We start from the raw sequence: 12,901 nt of genomic DNA, 5'->3' as shown, positions 1-12,901 counted from the left end.
GTCCGTTGCCTCTGATGGGATTCCAAGAAGATGCTGATGCTGAGAGCAAGTAGGGCCAGGTTGGGGTTTCAGTCTCAATGATATATGAGGCTTGGTCTACACTAGAAAATTAGGGCAACATAAGGCAACCTAATTATGTCGGTATCTAGACTACAGACTTGCTTTCACCAATGTATGAGCCCTACAACACCAACATAGTAACTCCACCTCCACAAGAGGCATAGGGCTTATGTTGGTGGAGTTAGGGTGACACGGTGTTGTTTGTAAATACTGCATTCCTTACATCGGCTATTGGCTGGAGCCGTGAAATTGACAAGAAAGCCAGGTCCACAGGTGGGCTGCTGCTGGGTCTCTGCTCCAAGCCGAGCTGCTACCCAGGCTTCTGGCTGGGGCTAACACCCGGGCGCCACGCTGGGAGCCCTGCTGATCACCAGGGTCCTGGCTCCCCACAGGGGCACAGCTGCCAACCGGACTCTGGGCACAGATCTCCCCACCTGATGTGAGGAGCATCGGGCAGCAGCTGGGCTCCTAACAGGGAGCTGCGAGCCCTGGCTCTCAGCCCCCCACACTGCTCCCATCAGTCGGTGAAAGCGCTCCTGGTGAGGACGTACACCACTGTCAGAAGAAGGGTAGTGTGGACATCAGCCACCGCTGTAAGTCAACCTAACCTAGGTTTACTTACGATTGTTGTGTAGACTTGCCCTTACACTATATTAAAAACAAAACAAACAAGACAAATCCAGGGGTGAGGATTCCTCCAGTCAATTGTCCTTCCAACAGTGGAATGAATAGGATGAAAATATGCTGGCTGCTAGATGTAAGAACAAAGAAATGTTGGTATCTCTCTCTCCTAAGACTGCTGGTTGACTTAGTAATATTGTGGAGATCCTTGCAGTTAAATAAACTAGGATTTTTTTTAAGCTTAATCTAACTGGAGCTTGTAACATTTAGACCAGTCACAAGTTATAATACAAGCATAAATGGCTTCTAGTAACTACATACTGCTCCATGCCAACATGTTAAATCATCCTGTGACTAGTTTTTAGAGAATGTGCATTCAGAAACAAGTGTTGTTGTAGCCATGTTGGTTCCCGGATATTAGTGTGATAAGGTGGATGAGGTAATATCTTTTATTGGACCGTCGTGTGTCTCTCACCAATGGAAGCTGGTCCAATGAAAGATATTACCTCATCCACCTTGTCTCATGTAGAAACAAGTTATTTTTAACCTGAATTATGAACAGTCAAAAAAAAAGCAGCAAATTTTAAAAAGTGGAACAAACTTTGGAAACTACCTTTTCTGGTTACATGCAAACTTTCCTTAATAAGTCTCCCTCTGGACAGACTACACAGTGATTGTCACACAGAAAAGAGGGTCTTGGGGGATGAGGGGAGATATCTTGTTTGTTTTTTAAACACATATTATTCAATAGATTATCAGGTTTATAAATGAAAGTGGTTGTACAAGGTTAACTTTGGAGTCATGATTTGATTATCTTGACTGCAATGCCTCTCCTTTTGGAGAGTTTATTTTCACTCCATTGTACCACAATGTTCAGTCCTGACTAATCTGCTTTTTAAGCGATAAAAAAGGAAGACATCCAATAATGGGCTGTCTCCACCAACCCTCTTACTGAAATTCTATATAGTGTTGCATAAAAATTTATTAACTCAGGTACAATTACACTCACCCATTCTTCTCGTGACAAAAACTGAGTGGTACCTTACTTGCTCATGAAAATAAAAAGTAAAATAACTTGCCACAAGCAAGCTGGTTTTGGTGGTTAGTTTATTATTGTAAGCAGGAAGAATATTAAATGTACCAAAAAAGATCCATTCTTGGGAAACCACTGCTATAATTACTAGGTAGAAGACACATGATTAAGAATGCATTGAATTTTTTCTTAAGACCCTTTCTCTCCTCCATTCCTCAATTCAGGTACTACTGGAGATTCCTCCTTACCTATCCCTGAGGGATTATAGCAGGCCATTCTTTATTACAGGGATGTAAAAGGTTTTGTAAAACGGTGGGCCTTGCACCATGCGCCTGCTCAGGCTTACAACCATTACAATGGAATTCTCTAGGAAAGTGCCCTCTGCTAAAAATGCTCTGCCCTCTCTTCCCCATCAGATGGAGTATTTCAGTGGTTCTCAAACTGTGGGTCGGGACCCCAAAGTGGGTTACAACACCACTTTAATGGGGTCACCAGGGCTGGCGTTAGATTTACTGGGGCCCAGGGCCGAAGTCCAAGCCCCACTGCCCTGGGCAGCAGGGCTCAGGCTTCAGCTCCAGCCCAGGGCGGCGGCGCTCAGGCTTCAGCTCCAGCCCAGGGCTCAGGTTACAGGCCCCCCACCCATGGCTGAAGCCATTGGGCTTCAGTTTTGGCCTCCCCGCCTGAGGCAGCGGGGTTTGGGTGAGGTCTGGAAAAGCAACAAGACCCATCAGACCCCGCAAAACTGTATACTTCCCTCAGGGGACAAGGCTGATGTTCCCTCCAGTTCCTCAAAGCAGGAGTTCAGATTTGAGGCAGCTACTTTGCTCTGGTTCTAAAACTTTTGAGATACATGAACGAAACTGGTTACAGAAAGGTCAGTAGTCTTCATCCTAGGTGATTTCCTCCCCCGCACTGACAGACAGCTGGGCCAGAGCCATGACTGTGGATGCTAAAAAGAGAAGGCAAGCTATTTGTGCTGTGTAGTAGATCCAACAATTATCGTATAAAGGACCAATCAGTATTGTTTACCCAGTTGTGCCAAGGACTGCACACTCAGGAACACAGGGTGTCTGAAAAGCTAGGCTCCTCCAATATACTGGTGGCACTGCAATATAGGATCTCAACTGCTCTAAGTAGTCAAAAATTAATGAAAGCAGGAGATGGGTATAAGCCTTGTGAAACTTCACTCAGTCTTTTGGCAAGGAACTACTCATCACAACACTGTAAACAGTCTATAAGAAATAATCAAAACCAACTTAGAGCTGCAGTTGTGAGAGAAGCACCGTCATGCATGTGATCAGCAGCACCATATGGCCAACTGTATCAAAGGCTTCTGAAAGGACCTGAAGTATAAGCATGAAAGTTTGTCTTGTTCATATCCATAAGAAGGTTCTTAATCCATATCAGATGCATCAGTGCGGTGTGTAGAGACCTTCTGCTGTAGGTACTTACAAGCATAGCAAAAATAATATTTTTATTTAGGAGTGTTTTCTATGTATACTAAGATTTTTTTATACTTCTGCTTTGTAAAGTAAAAATCTGCTTTGCTATTGTGTGAAAATGTCATCTGAACCATCCATAACTGAAGAATAGGGCAGGACAGGCATACATTGATAGAGAAAGCTAGCACAGCACTTGTTTGTATTATGACATTACTGCCTTGGTTACAAGGCTACTAACTTCATTCACAACGAAAAGCACATTTCTTTCTTTATACCACACTGCAACTCATGTAGTACAAATTAACTCTTTCAAGAATAATTAAGGTTTCCCAATATTTTCCACTGTAAGCCCCTGTTTTCAGTTGCTTATAAACTTTGCCAACTTTAATAGTTGGAGCTGATTTATTTATTATTATTTCAGACGCTTCCAAGAATGAGGCTAAACAAAAATACATTGTTTTGCCCATGCTATTTAAAAAAAAGTGAGTCCTTTTCTTTTAAATGCTCTCGCACCCCCATGCTTGGTAGCAGGGGCTCCCCTTCCTTCCCCCACTCCCTCAGGGCCAAAAATTTCAACTTCCTACTCCCCTGTAGAAAAAAATAATGTGATCAGATAATTAAAGATTGTGTCATAATGAATATGAATGCAGAAGCATATGCATGGGCAATCTTACTTCTGGCATTTCCTAATTTTTGAGTGCTTGATTTTGAAATTATGGTGTTCTGTTAACAATTTTTGTGTGTGTGTAATATGTAATTAGTGGGATAAGCATTACTGTATATAATTTTCACAAAAACTGAAGAAATCAGAATATACAAACTAAGATTAGAAGATTTCCCATGTTTGTCCAGCAAGATATTTTCAACATATCTAAAGAATCCACACAGATTGTGCTCAAGAACCCAGGAGATTTACAGCTTTACCTTCTCAACCCACCCCCTCCCAAAAAGCCACATTTCAGTGAGCCTTTCAACAGATCTCAGTGTGTAGATTTTTTAAAATTTTTGTAACAGTTTCAACCGGTAGAGGGTGTGCTTGAACATGCAAGGGAACCTGAATATATCCAGCTAGGTTTCACACACTGAAAACATTCAGACATATCTTACGGAAATATCAAGAAAGTTATAATAAGTAATAAGATTCTCTCCTCATCTTGTAATGGTAGAACTTTCAATAAACAAATACAAAAAAAGGGTTGACTCTTCCATGCTACATTCCATCTCAAAGCCAAAATGTATTCTACATTTTGCTTTTACCAGATTTTTCAGTTTGTTAGTTCAGAATTGGTTTGTGGTCAACGTCGGCTGTCTAATCTACATGTCATTTTAAAGTAGGTATCCTGGCAATGTCTGCTGTGAAGTTATTTCAAATTAAAGTTTTATGACTGTTTGGGGCGAGGGACATCGAATGCAATGCAAAAAACAGCAACCCTTTAAAGATCACTTACAGAGATGATTAATCTGTTATATCCTCTTCTTTCCCAGGATACGTGACCTTTGATATTGAATTCTACTATTACTTACTCAGTTTAGTATACCAAATTAACAGAAAATTCTTTGATGGTTGCCTTTGGTTTTCCCCCAATGAATACTAAAAGGACCTATGTTATACATGTTTGTGATTAAGCAATCAAAACTGTCTAGACAACCCTAAATAAGATTCCCAAGAAGAAAAAGCCTCCACTGGGACTCTCTCTTTTAATCCAATTGCTTTATACTATTTTATTAGTGTTAAAAAGACTGGATGGCTCATGGAACTGTTAAGATACTGAGAGTCTTTCACCTCTAGTTCCACAAGTTCAAATCTAACCCAAGCCAGCCCCCATCCGCAGGCATCTGAAATGAATGTATATGTTGTTGTAGCCATGTTGGTCCCAGGATATCAGAGACAGAAGGTGGGTGAAGTAATACCTTCACTGGACTGTTCAGAAGTTGGTCCAATAAAAGATATTACCTCGTGCACCTTGCCTCTTATTAGGCAAGACATCCAAGTAATCAAAACACAACTGAATCTGGTTCATATTTATAAACTGGCCAAGGATAAAGTAGACTTATCAAATAAATTACTTTTCCACATTCTAGTTGGTGTCTGCATTATGTTTGACTATGTTCTACATGGCTCCCCCTCTCCACAAATACACATACCAGTTGCAAACCATGATATACTTGTTCTACAACAGTTGTTGAACTGCTGACCACAACCAAATCTCAGGACTTTAGATGTATGCTAAAAAAAAAAAAAAAAAAAAAAAAACTTTGTAGACTGTTGCGACATTAACCTAGTTTACTTGTTGTCACTGATAAACAGTAGGAACAGCAATATTTCGGCATATACCCGTACGTGAGATTGACTATTATTTTGAAGCCTTATGCAATTCTCTTTTGTTGTACTGACATGAATTTACCTCATCACCTAACTAAGGTATGTGGTGTAACATGTAAGCAACCACCCATACCGATTACTATAATCTCCACCGATCTGAGTGAGAAAAGTCTTTTTTTTTTTTTTGCATTTGAATACCTTAGTAATGGATGCAACAGAAAAAAAACAAAATAGATTTTGGTGGGGGCAGCTTTTGTAACATCTTAAAATGGCCAGTTTTGACCTGTCCATTGTGCAGATCTCAACTGTTATTAGCAGATGCTCATTTTACACCCAAGTTTACTGATGTACCAAACACCTGCTTTCCCTATTTCTCACTATCTTTCCATCAGAAATGCTAAATCTTGCAACTTGCCAATTTTATACACATGAGAATTCATTTATTTAATCATCTTTCTCTCCAGTTTGGGCTGTTCCTCATTTTCTGGGTCTTCAAAGTATATTTGGTAGTTCCACAGGTATGCAGCAGTATTTTGATCACCAGTATATGCACCAGATTCTCCCATTCCCCAAATCACACACAGTGTTGCTATATACATCTGCTTACTGCTTGTGAGTAGTCACTTCACTGAAATTCACAGGAAACCTGCATTTTGGAGGGGTCAGAGGAATACTCAGAAAAACATTCTTTTTCTTTGCCATCAACCTACTTTCTCCAGGATTACAAGAGGAATTAATTGCTTGGATTATTTTTGAAGAGCAGCTCAAGAATACAAAGTCTGTTTAAGGGATAACAGAACAGTATGACAGTAAACATACTGTTACGGGGAGATTACATTTTGGGGCCTCAAACTTGAAAGTGGCCCATTTTAACAAGTTAAGAGTATCATCTCAAATTATTTCCAAAACCACGTCAGAGATGCAATTAGGCTTGCTAACTAACTGAGTTATGTAAAACAGCTCCTTCTGCATTTGCACACTTGATACTCAAGACATTACTGGCTACTATGAACAAAAGCCAAAGGGCCTGATCCTGAAACATACTGAGCATCCACAACTTCCACCAAAATGAAAGTGTTGAGGATAATCCATGTCTATCGAGATAAGTAGAGCCCTGTGCAGATACAAAATTTATATCCACATCTGATCCGCAAACATTGTCCATGGATATCCACAAATTTGCAAGACTCTAAAGATGCAAAACAAAGGTACTAGTTAACTACAATTTGCTATTCTCATATGCACTCAGGGTCTCTCTTTTGTACTTCATTTTTTTAAAAAAGCATCATTTACCCCACTCCAGCCAAGATAAATCCTTGTCTTCTTTCTTCATGTATTTCTCCCCCACTAGTTCATCACCTGCTTAAGTCAACTTTTTACATAAATATATTGCCACCTTTGGGAAAAGAAAAGTTACTTGAGAAGAGTAACTTTCATGGCTGACCTTTAAACTTGTGCTGCAGTTTCTCCTACTAGTGTTCTATTTCTCATAGTAAAAGATAGTCAGTGATTGAATGACTGCTTATAATATTAAAACTAAAGAAACAATATCTGACAAAACATTCATTGGGGAAACAAACACCACAAAAACAAAACACCCCAGCCCATGTCTGAGATTATGATTAAATCTTTAGGTCTGAAAGGGACTTCCTTCACTGCTAGTAGACGCTGTTCTTTAATTGGCTGAAAGAGTTGCTATTGAGCAAGTCAGACCATAAGAACGGCCATACTGGGTCAGACCAAAGGTCCATCTAGCCAGGTATCCTGTCTTCTGATAGTGGCCAATGCCAGGTGCCCCAGAGGTAATGAACAGAACAGGTAAACAACAAGTGATCCATTCCCTGTCATAAACAGAGGCTAGGGACACCACCTCTGCCCATCCTGACCAATCCATCCATCACTGGGTTGGACCAGTAGCCTCTTCTGGTTCAGGGAGTGAGATCTGGCACTAAACCCACATGACAGTGTAAAGCATTAGGCCTTATGATTTAATTTTAGGGCATTTGATTCCTGGAAGTTTGGTTCAAAAACTAAACAGACACTATCTACTTTAAAAAAAATAAAGCATTAAGAAGTACCCCAGTCATGCTACAGTTCCCTCATATTACTATTGTTTATGTAACAATTTATGCAAGTGGGTGGCACTAAAAACACTGGAAAAGACTTTAGAGATCAGGATAATCTATTCAGTTGAACTACATAATATTTAGAACTTGCATAGTACTTTATATTTTCAAAGTGTAAGTCAAACTTCAATCTTTTGTTAAAAGCCCATTTTTTAATACTTGTTCCTATATAGTTTAGTTAGTTGGTGTGGGTCGGAGTTGTTAAAAATATTTATATTTGTCAATAAATATTCCATGTAGAGAAGACTTTCCACCTATTCCCCAAAACATTTGCTGAATAAAATTTCTCTGGGAATTTGGACAGCTCTATACAGAAGAGGTGGTCATAAATCTTTAAAAAGATAAACCACATATAAAAAGTCCTGTCTGTTGCATAGACAAAGATCACATGGCATTTTTCATAAGATTAAGGATTTGTCCTTGTGTTATTGACCCAAGATTTCCCCCGTGGGCCAGTTGGTTATTGCCCCCCCATCAGAAAGGTGGCTGCCCAACACTTTAGCTGTATGCATTCAATTTTAAATTCTTTTTAGAGAAAAAAGCTTTTAAATTATTATTGAAGATGCAGATAAATATTTTAGACAAAAATGATTTTTAAAATGATTTTTAAAAGTGTACCGAAGAATAATCACACATTTGGAAACATTCAGTTTTTATCCAGTCTATCATTTGGCACATACAGTACTCCCATAGGTTAACTGAACCGTCATTTTATGAGGGTGTTATCCTGATAGACTAGAACAGTTTCCCATAAATCTCCAGCTCAGATTCTCATCTATTTCCAAATATAATCAGAAAAAATATGTTTCCCTCCCGCTTGTACCTCAGAGTACACCTCTGCTCTCATTTTTCTATTTTAACTTTGTAATTCTTCTTTAATGGCAACGATAATGTTCTGAAGACACAGTACAAGCCACAATACAAAGCTGCATTGTAAGATTTGTACCAAGTGTTTATCCAATAGCTCCCTCTCTTGTCCTTTCCTAAAGAGGTCCTATTCTCTTCATCCTTACATCTGTTTAAGACCAATATAATCCCATTACCTTTAGTGGGGTTACACTGGGAGTCAGTGAGAGCAGAATCTAGTCCATAGTCTTTTATGGGCCTCCTTACTGTCACTATTCCGATATTAGCACCAACACAGATGTTCAGCAGTGTCTACCCGAGGCCCTCTACAAGCAATTTTCCACGGTTTTCAACACTTGACAGTAGTCACAGTGGGTGTAACGTAGACAAAGCTCCCATGCGACTGCAGGTGCTTTTACCCCTATGTCACTCTAAGGCCACAGGGGGTGGAACTAGGGGTGCAGGAGCACCCCCTAGGTTGAAGTGGATTCCATCAATAACAGAATTTAGAGTTTGGTTCAATGGCTCTCAGCACCCCCACTATAAAAACTGTTCCAACACCCCTGTGTGAGGCAACAGAGGTGACAAAAAGCACAGGCAGCTGTAAGCACCTCGTCTACACTTGGGCTCCCACTGACATTACCCTTAATGCGGCTGACCTAACCTTAGCGCCAGTAGGGAAGAGCTGAGTGTAGAGGAGGCCTCCTGCAGGGCAGCTCCAGGAAAGTCTCTGGCCAGGAAAGGGCAGGGCACGGATGGGAGGCAGGGCTCAGACTCTCTCTCGAGCGCTAGCCGCCTTGCGCCAGCAGGGGACGGTAACGGGGGGAAGAGGAAGTGTGTGGGGGGGGGGGGAGGGGGGAGAGAGGTTCCCCCAGCGGAGGCACGCGATGGGCAGCCGCGGGGGCCGGACCCTTTACTCCTGGGGCCACGGGGATCCGCAGGGGAGAAGAGGACCGCGCACCAGGGCGGCGGGCTCAGGGGACGCAGGACCCTAGGAATCGGGGAGGGGGCACCGGCGGCCAGGAGGCGGGTAACGACCCCCATCCTCGAAGCGGGCTCAGCGCGACCCCAGGGCTCCGAGACAGCCGGCTCTCCGGGCAGGACCGCGCCCGCCCCGGGGCTAGCAGTGGGCACTGTACGGAGCCCACGCACTCACACAGGGGGGTGGGGCTCCAGCTGCCCCAGGGCTGGGCCGGGGCTCCCCGAGCGGGACGCTCACCTACTCTCCTCGCTGCGAGTGCCCGGTGTGCGCAGCCCAGGCTCCGCCGCGCTCCGGTCCCTTTAAATCCCCTCAGCAACTGAGCAGCGCGGCTGCCGCGCTCGCGATTTATCCCCGCCTGAGGGGAGCGGGCGGCGCGAGCAGAGCCCCGCCCCAATCCTGCCCTCTCGACGAGACCCCGCCCCCGCCCCCGCCAAAACGCTTCCGCCTACCCAAGCCCCGCCCCTTCTGAGGGACACCGCGCCCCCAGCCTCTACGGGTCCACACCTGGCCCTCACCTTACCCTCGCCCCTCTGAGCCAGGTTCGTCCTCCCCGAGACAGATCCTGACTCCTGTTCTCATCCCAAGCAGCTCTTTTGAGACCCCCCCCACCCTTCCCATAAACCTACTCCACTCACTCCCCTACTCTCCATCGCCACCCAGAAACAGCCTGCCCCCTTGTGCCTTACCCCAAACTCCCCCCTCTCCCAGTGCCATGTTAAGATAATCCACACCTCTCCCCCCCAGCCCCCGCCTCCAGACCCCCACCATTGCCTTCAACCCTTGTTTGAGGTAGCTGGAGCACAGACCACCACTGCTGCTCTGGGGAGGCTGGGCCGTCACCCCTCACCTGACCACTGCTCCTGGGCTGCAGTCTGTCCTGGAGGAAGGACTTGGTATCCATACACCCAATGTGAAGGTCCCTGCTCACATCTCCTGCATAGAAACATGATGTGGAGTCAGCAGCAAGCCTTCCCCACACCCCCACAAGAGCAGCAGGTTTCAGAATATAAAACCCTATATCCTTGCCCACCCCTTCTGCAAACTCTACCCCTTCCCCCCTGTAGTTCTACAGTAGAGCAAGAAAGAGCAGAGGGATTGAAGCACATGGGCAATATGGAAGCTCTGCAATCTAAATCTCAAAAAATTCCTGACACTACAGTTGCTAGGAAAAGTTTGAAAATAGACTCTAATAAAATGAAGAAACTTTAGGAAGTAAAATATTCAATAGTGCCTCCAATCTGTTCTCCTTCCCTACCCATGATAGTGCTATACTCCACCCTTACCAGACAAAGGAAGCAACCACCCACCTTTTCCAAACTCCTCCCCATTCCCTGCCCCACATTCTTCACCTTCTTGCATGTGTGAGAGGTTGCCCACCTTTACCTCAGACTCACCACTCCACCTGCCTAGGAGAACCCCAACCCAAAATACTCTCCCCTTTTGCCTGGGTGAGAAACCCTTCCCAGAGACATCTTCCCCTCATGCCTGTGTGTGCAATCACTCCACTCCTGTCCTAAATTCCCCCATCTCTAGGCTCAGAGAATCCTCCTTGCTTGTCCCCAACTGTTCCCTTCTTGCCTTATTAACTCCCTTACTTTATTTGCAGGTGAGATTATCATTTCCCCTCCCAAACCCTTTAGTCCAGCAGTGAATAAAGCATGCAGAGTTGCTGTAGTCATGTCAGTCCCAGGTCATTAGAGAGACAAAGGGGGTGAGGTAATATTTTTTATTGGACCAACTTCAGTTGGTGAGAGAGCCAAGCTTTCGAGTTTGCACAGAGTTCAAAAATAGACTTGAAGAAGAGCTCTGTGTAAGCTCCAATGCTTGTCTCTTCACCAACAGAAGCTGGTCCAATAAAAGATATTACCTCAGCCATCTTGTCTCACACATACACTTTGTCATGCTAAGACGCTCACCCTGGGTGTGTGTGTTCAGTCTGATGTGTTCTATGTCACAGGTGCTACTGTTAGTGACAGGAGCTGGCTAATTTCCTGGTTTGAGGGGGCTTTGGCCCTTCCCTTACATTTTGATGCCATCTATGGCACTGTGACAAGGAGGAAGTATTATACTGGGAAATGCACATTAATGTTAACATTGGCTGACAGCCCTGAGGATCCTGACAGCCTTGTTAATACCACGTGGGTCATTTGCAAACTAAACAAATAGGCATCCTATGAGCCTGGTGGAGTGTAGCAGTCATTGTTACACATTAGAGCTGTTTGAAAGTTACAATTTTTTTCATATTAACAGGCTCATCAAAGGAGATGCAGCCCAGCAAGAGAGAGGGACAAAGGTGCTTTAAACCATCTTTATGCTCTTGGATTTCTGTATTGCTCTGGGAGCCAATATACAACCCAGCATAAACTAGGACAGCCAGAGGATGCTTTAATTTATGGCAGCCTCCTCAGGGCTGCTTATGGACTGTTCCACAGTCTGGAGCAGCTCAGAATCTCTGTACCAGTCTGCACTGTGGAGAATCTCCTCTCCCATCTCTGAAATGCCCCCAGTTCCAGAACAACTCATCCAGAACAACTCATGAGAGGGGAGCCAGTGGTGAGGCAGTAAGGACTGGGATTTGGAGACAGACAATGTTCCATAATGTTTTGCTTTATGAGCAGTATCAACCAAAATTAGTATTTTTGCAAGTGTTCAATACAAATGCCACCATTGTTCAATACATGGCCCATTTTTGCTTATTTCCACTCAGAAATGCTCTTCCCTCCTCAAAATTGTGCACACTTTAGTGACATTTTCTACAAAAATGGACCCATTTAGAGGAAAATGCAAAAAACCTTGAATTTCAAGTAGTTTGACATTTGTCACGCACACTGATTCTCAAACTCTTTCTTCATGTGGACCAAATGTTAATATGGAGATAGTCTCATGGATGCATTCTTCTCCTTCTGAGTGATCATGCAGACCCTTTCACCTTCCTTTCATGATTACAGAACATCCCTGTAAAAACTATGTGGAAAACTAATATTAGGAATGGATTTTTAGCAACACTTTAATGCAATTTAGCTTCTGGGAATAAGGAGGAGGGGGAGCCAGAACCAAGTGACTGGCCAGCTGTGTGGACCACTAGCAAGTACCCCTTACTCTCTAAAGACAAACCAAAACCCCAGCTTCAAATATCCTCAAACTTTGGCAAAGTTTGGATCTGAATCCAAATTTTTCACTCTAGGTCTGTTTCTAGTTTAAACACAGTTGTTAACAAGACCAAGAGTGTTTCAACTAAATTAGCTTGAAATGGTTTTCAGTTGTATTTAAAACCCAGTTTGGGTAGCACAGTTCCCAGCTCAGTGTAAGCAAAGCCTTGGACTTATGCTGCCAGAAAGCAGCCTTCTTCCTTCCACTTTCTGGTTGCCATGGTGCACTGTCAGTATAAGATGGTGTAGAAGAGGGCAGCCACCTCTAGCCCAGATAAGTAATCACTATTTTTCTAATGCATTAATGGCCTTACATAAT

At 43.4% G+C, this 12,901-nt stretch overlaps 1 protein-coding gene across 1 annotated transcript in view; it reads right to left on the bottom strand.

Annotated features, from left to right (window-relative positions):
- SERPINE2 (serpin family E member 2) overlaps nt 1-9,854 on the bottom strand; it is a 38,561-nt gene extending 28,707 nt beyond the window's left edge. The window contains exon 1 of the mRNA XM_037909248.2: nt 9,671-9,854. The gene's annotated coding sequence lies outside the window, so the exon portion shown is untranslated. The remainder of the gene's footprint in view (nt 1-9,670) is intronic.
- Between the last annotated feature and the right edge of the window lie 3,047 nt (nt 9,855-12,901).

This window comes from Chelonia mydas, chromosome 9 (assembly GCF_015237465.2).
Source record: "Chelonia mydas isolate rCheMyd1 chromosome 9, rCheMyd1.pri.v2, whole genome shotgun sequence".
Classification (NCBI taxonomy): Eukaryota; Metazoa; Chordata; order Testudines; family Cheloniidae; genus Chelonia; species Chelonia mydas.
This window is presented reverse-complemented; position numbering and strand designations above follow the sequence as displayed.